The sequence below is a fragment of the Astatotilapia calliptera genome, chromosome 1 (assembly GCF_900246225.1).
Source record: "Astatotilapia calliptera chromosome 1, fAstCal1.2, whole genome shotgun sequence".
NCBI lineage: Eukaryota > Metazoa > Chordata > Actinopteri > Cichliformes > Cichlidae > Astatotilapia > Astatotilapia calliptera.
In genome coordinates this window covers 22,430,995-22,437,166 of record NC_039302.1, presented here as the reverse complement: position 1 = coordinate 22,437,166, position 6,172 = coordinate 22,430,995, and positions in this window count along the sequence as shown.

The following is a 6,172-nucleotide window of genomic DNA, read 5'->3' as shown; positions in this document are numbered from 1 at the left end:
TAACACACTTACCTCTCATATAAAGCTACCATGCTAATGGAGTGATGTAGCTCTTAAGATCACTACTGATTTCACCCATGATGATGACTAGAAAGCTGTCAAAACTATATAGAGGTGCACCTGACTTCTACTTTTTTTCTTAATTCCTATGGAAGCACAAAGCATGTATTTAGTTTTTCACACACTGCTTCTGCATTTTGTCTTATTTCTTATTAAATAAATAATGACATGTTTTGTAGTTAATCTTTGCCAGATTTCTAGCTACTATGAATCTACTGAAATCTACTGAAAATATTTTTTTCACAAAGCACATCTGATGTTGTTCCCTTTGTAGTGAAAAGCTGATTTAATTTTACAATATTCACCGGATGTGTTGTCACAATTTAGTACCATAACTTATCGGTGAGAAGTAAACAACAGTAAACTGCATCCAGGAAGTTGCCTGACTCACTCGGTGAGCTGGAACTTGAAAATCAAAGGAAACATAATTACCAGTTTCCAGACAGTCCCCTTAAGCTCCTTTCTCATTTCATTTGCTTAAATAGCTTATGACTGGCACTGTATCCAAAGTGCTTCAGTTATTTTCTTTACTTCACGCACTGGTAAAAGGTTAGCTCTGCCAGTCAACAGAAATTACAAGAAATATTTCTAAGAGCAAATAAACAATCTTTTATTGTCTTTTATTATTATGTATCCTTATTATTACATGCACTGAATATATTCTTCAGGCTGTATAGAGCAAAACACAGTTTTAATAGAGAAATCAAAGTGGTAGGCATAATCCTCAAAGCATTTTTAATTTCAAAACAGCCAGAAGGAAAGGACATTAATATTTTATCAAAATATTACAGCCACATGAGAAAGAAAAAAAAAAAAAAAAGGGGGGGGGGGGGGGTGATTTTTGGTAAGTAGGTTGGTAGGTAGATGTGAGAGTGAGAGAGTGAGCATGTTTTTCTTTTTTCTCCTTTAATGAAATTCCTCTTTAAGGCCATCTTTAAAATTGTGTGTCACCTGAAGGAGGTGAAGATGACAGTGTTTTTGTGTATTTACTATTAGCTGACAATCATGAGTGGTTTTTTGAAAAGAGTTTCTCAAACTATTCCCTTAGGAGAAGCAGTAATAAAATACTACAAAACATGCAAAACTGTATTCATGGAAAATTGTGCATCGAGTATTAATAATAATAATAATGTTTCCCATCCGGATTAAATGGATGGTTTGTAGCGCCCCTGAGAACAGTATCTCAAAAACAAAAATAGACAGTCATACATCACAGACCAAGACAGGCCATCAAAGACTTGCGTGTGGCATGGTAAACTGTCAATAACCATATCAACAGGGCAGATTCAAAATATTTCAACAAGATATTTTTCATAAATGTTAATCCAAAGGTTCTGGCTGCACCTGGTCAACTGAAGCTGTCATATTAGACATATATTGTTATAGTTTCTTTTTCAAGATGCGAGGACAGCAAATTAAAAACAAAATTCAAAATTAAACTTCAGCTGATTTTTGGCTTATTTAAATATACATTTAAATTACTGCAGTTCGACTCTTCAAAGCCTTCATATTCTAATCCACAAATATTCAAAAGATTGTTACATACAATCACAGCCTTTTTTCCCATCTTTATTCTATAGCTAGGCAGCTTAGCTCAGTACCGCTTGTGTCCAGTGGCAGCCTTTGATAACATTTTATGCAGTCTCTGAGCATGAAAGGGAAAGAATGTAGTACTGTGCAGCTCATTCATCCACAGTTCATGTCATGCTATGGTAGAGAATCGTGATACAGAATGAAGCAATCACAAATGACTAAAAAATTTTAACACAAAAAAAAAAAAAAATACAGCCACAGAAAAGTAACAGCTGATCTCTCAAGTGATTAAAACACTCTAAACACAAAAATGACAACACATACAGACACTTTCTGAACAGAATTTATTAAGAGCAAAATGGAAGCCTTGAGTGTGTGCACTTTTCTTGTGTGACCCTGAATCGTATTCTGGCTCCCTAAACTGGTACTCAGACATCAAAATCTTGAGAAACTCCTGATTTTATGTGAATTTACAAGAACAAAAGTAAATTCAAACATTTAAACTGTGTATTTTGTTTGAGGACAAAGGAAACACATTAATCCTTTAATAAAAACCTGTGTTACCATAAGATCTCAAGGTGAAGATAGAAATGCATTCAGAATATGGATACACTGTATTTTTGAGTACAGAAAGACAGATACATTTATTTGTCCCCAGTAGGGAATTTGGCTTGCAAGAGAAGTCACCTGACATTCATACAACCACATAAAAACAAGCACATCAACATAAAAAGACAGGCACACAATGTGCAGAGACTTTCACTCTCCTTGGATCTTAGGGAGGATTTTCACCAATTTGGCAACGTATGTGTCACTCACGTTCAGAAATTTGATGGCTTGTGGAATAAAAGGTCATTTGAACTTGTTTTGTGAACATAGTTGAATAACAATGCTGTGCGTGTGTGTGTGTGTGTGGTAATAGTTTAGAGGAGGCAAGCAGATGTTTCACATCACTGACAGTATGGGTAAGGGATCTAAAGCTTTGAGGCAAAGATAAGGCATAAATAAAAACCCATGTTTTATAAAAGGCAACAAAGTTATTACACATTTTTTAGTTTCTAATTGTTGCAGTTTCTTTTAGAAATTTTACTTTAAAATATATGAAAAAGTTATGATTTTTCTATACATAGGAAATAACATACGATAGGAAAAAAGAGATTTGAAGTCAAATTATATAATTTACAAAACTTTAAATTACCAGCCTTTTGTCACATTTTAAGAAATTTTAAGTGTATTGTCATAGTTGTGGGAAATCTGGACCCAAAATTCAGACTCCAGGACAGGATTTAATAGACTTGAACAAACCTATATTATATAAGGCCACAAATTCAGTTGACTGAAAAAAGCAGGGTTCAAAAGTAATCTAAGCAGTTAATACACAAGATAAACACTTAGGCACACACAACACACACAGAACAAGAGACTATCAAAATAAGACAGGAAACTAGCACTGAGACAGAGGCTACGATACATGAGCTTGGTAGGCCAAAGTAAACACAAAGACAAAACTAACTAAATGCAGGAGACATCACAGAAACACAGACTAAGCATGGTGAATATAGGAAGACAAGAAAAACTTAACAACTAACAAGATCAGAATGATAACTTTTTTGACAACTTTTTTTTCAAGTGCATGTTGTTAATGACATTTACACACTTTTCCACCAGTTTAAATGTACAACTTTTCAGTGCCCTTTATACTTGAAGCTTTTAAATAGGACCCGAGTGCTTATTCTACCACTGCAACTGATACAATATCAGTTTCATGACATTACTTTAAAAATAACTAAAAAATGGATTATGGATAGATAACTAGTTATTTGAAACTTTTAAACCTACCAGTCCCTTAAGAAGACAGAACAGTCCATCTATTCTCCAGCTGTTCTCCTTGACATTTCTTATCTGGTGCTTCCTGACTCATCTTTCCTCCCCTCTTTCTTACACACTGCTGAATTTGCACAGATTTGTCACCAGGTTTGGAAACCTCTTCCTCAGAGTCACACCACAGCTGATTTGGAGCAGCAGGTTTCTCAGTCTGTCCTGATTCTGGATGCTTGGAGTCCAGGATTAATGGTAGGATTAAAACTTCATTTTAATTTGAAATCACATGTACATAATTTGTATTTTTAAATCACTGAGAAAAAATAAGAAAGAGACAGGACAGACAAAATACTGCAGAAATATTGGGATTGATAACAAAAGTGGGGTAAAACATTATAAAATAGCACAGCCATATGTGCAACCTACATCTAGTAAGTTATCATAGTTTCTGCTCCTTAATCCTTTTTGATCACAACTGCATTGCTGGTAAGTAATTAACATAAAGGGAGAAATATGGAACAACTGAACAGAGAGATGATAAAACAATAAACCTGAAAGATAGAAGTTTGGGTTACTGAGAGAAAATGTCATGATCTTGCCCTCAGGAAACATTTTTAGTTTTGTGTTCTGTTTGTGTTTTAAGACTGGGATGGATACGTATAAACAAAGCTCTAGTACAAGCTTTTATTCTGTGAATTTCCCATCTTCCTCAGTGCAATAATTGTGCTCATCTCCTGGGTTAAGACCTGCTCAATGAAACCCCACAAGCTGACTACGGCTTTGTAGTTGATCTTTAAGGCAATCAATTCTCTGCGCTGTGAAAGAGAAACTGAAACCTGACTGGTGTTTTTCACTTGGTTAAGTGAGTCCACAGCACAAATTCAGTGCTGCAGCTCCTTTGTTATTGTCTAATAACTGGCAAATTAAGCATAAAATTTGGACTCAAGTCAAATTTCTGTGAAGCAATTATTGAAAACCCATTCCAGTGTTCTTGTTACCAAAGCTGGGAATAAACAATCGGTATATTCCAGGGTTTCTTATACAACTGACCTGTTAAGGCACATAGAAACCAATAATCGTTTATCATCAATGAAATCTGAAATTAATTGTTTTTAAATCTACACAGAAAATACAAAATGATCTATCATTTGTAGAAATGCATTGTAGAAAATGGACACAATTTCATACCTTAGCTATAGCTTTACATTCTGTTTGCATACCCTACAAAAAAGTTAAGATGCAGAAAACTAGAAGGTTTAGACATGAGAAATTTAATTTGCTGTGAAATTACATGATAATACTTCAAAGCTCAGCAAGTGATTACTTTGTCCTCCAAAAGAAAGCTTTCTATTATTTGGCAAGGTCTTGATGCCCATTCGAAATCATGAAACAAATTACTTTTAGGTCTTTGCCTTCATAACAGATTCATAAGAAATAACAGTGTGATTGTAGAAATCATTAAGATCTGTGTGAAAAAATAAAATAACTTAAATTTCAATTTGTTCCTTATTTCTGTATTTCTTTGTGGACTTGGATGGTGTTTTTGACCAGGGGCATTAACATGGTTTGTTAGGTTTTGCAACCTAAGGCAAGTTTTTCAAATCTCCAAGCATCTAATATCTACCTGAGGTCTGGGAACTTAGAAACTATGTAGTCCTACAATGTGAATAAAAGAGATAAAACAACTGTTTAGTGGGCATGTGTTTTCTCAAGATAGATGAAGAGATTAATTAGGTGGTAAGACGAATAGAGGTTTGTCTGTGAGCTGAATAGGGCATTTTTGTATCGCAAATGATAAAATACACAAATTTCAGAATACTTGCAATCAGTTTAATTTTATTTATACAGCACCAGTTCACAACAATAGCTATCTGTTTTATATTTTAAAGTAAACCTCCAACAATATTTAAGAAAGAACTCCAGTGATCCAATGATCCCATGAGCAAAGATGGTGGGAAAGAAGAACTCCAGCAGAACCAGGCTCAGGGAGGGGTAGCCATCTGCTTTGTTGGGGAGAGAGTGGAAAAAGAAGCGAGCATACACAGACCATGGACAACAGACTACAGACTGCAGGAGTGACACAAAAGTCAAAGACATGCAATTATGGTATATAAAAGCACCAAGAGTGAAAAGACAAGAGTGGCAAACAAATGCTCAGTGCATTATAGAAACTCCCCAAGAAGCCTATAGCAGCATAACAGGGTCAACTAATCCAGACATCACAATAAGCTTCATCACGAGGTAAGCTTTGAAAATATTCTCAAAAGTATAGAAAGTGTCTGTCTCCTGAACCCAGACTGGGAGCTGGTTCCACAGGAGACAATTTGTGTTACATTCAGTGCAACAACTCTTCAATTCAACCAATTCAATTTGATTTGTTATTTCAGCGTTTTCTTTTCATTTTTAAGTGCTGAATGTCTCCATATAAAGATATTTTCCTTGCCTAGTGATGCACCCTGTTGGCCATTTTGTATATAACATTGCACAGTTTAAGAACAGAAATAAAATATGAAAGGCAGGTAGTGAGTAAATCGTAGTATCTGAATAAGCTAGATTATATCACATATAATTATGGTGGTAATGATGTAGTTACCCTCCATAGACAAAAAATAGCTAAGGAAGAACAACATGATTTGTGGCAATATCAAATAAAATATAATAAAATAAACGCTGCAATATATGTAATCAGTGTAATTCAGCTGTAAGAGGCTCATAAATAACTTAGCGCACTTAACTTTAACATTGTTATTCATAGAGT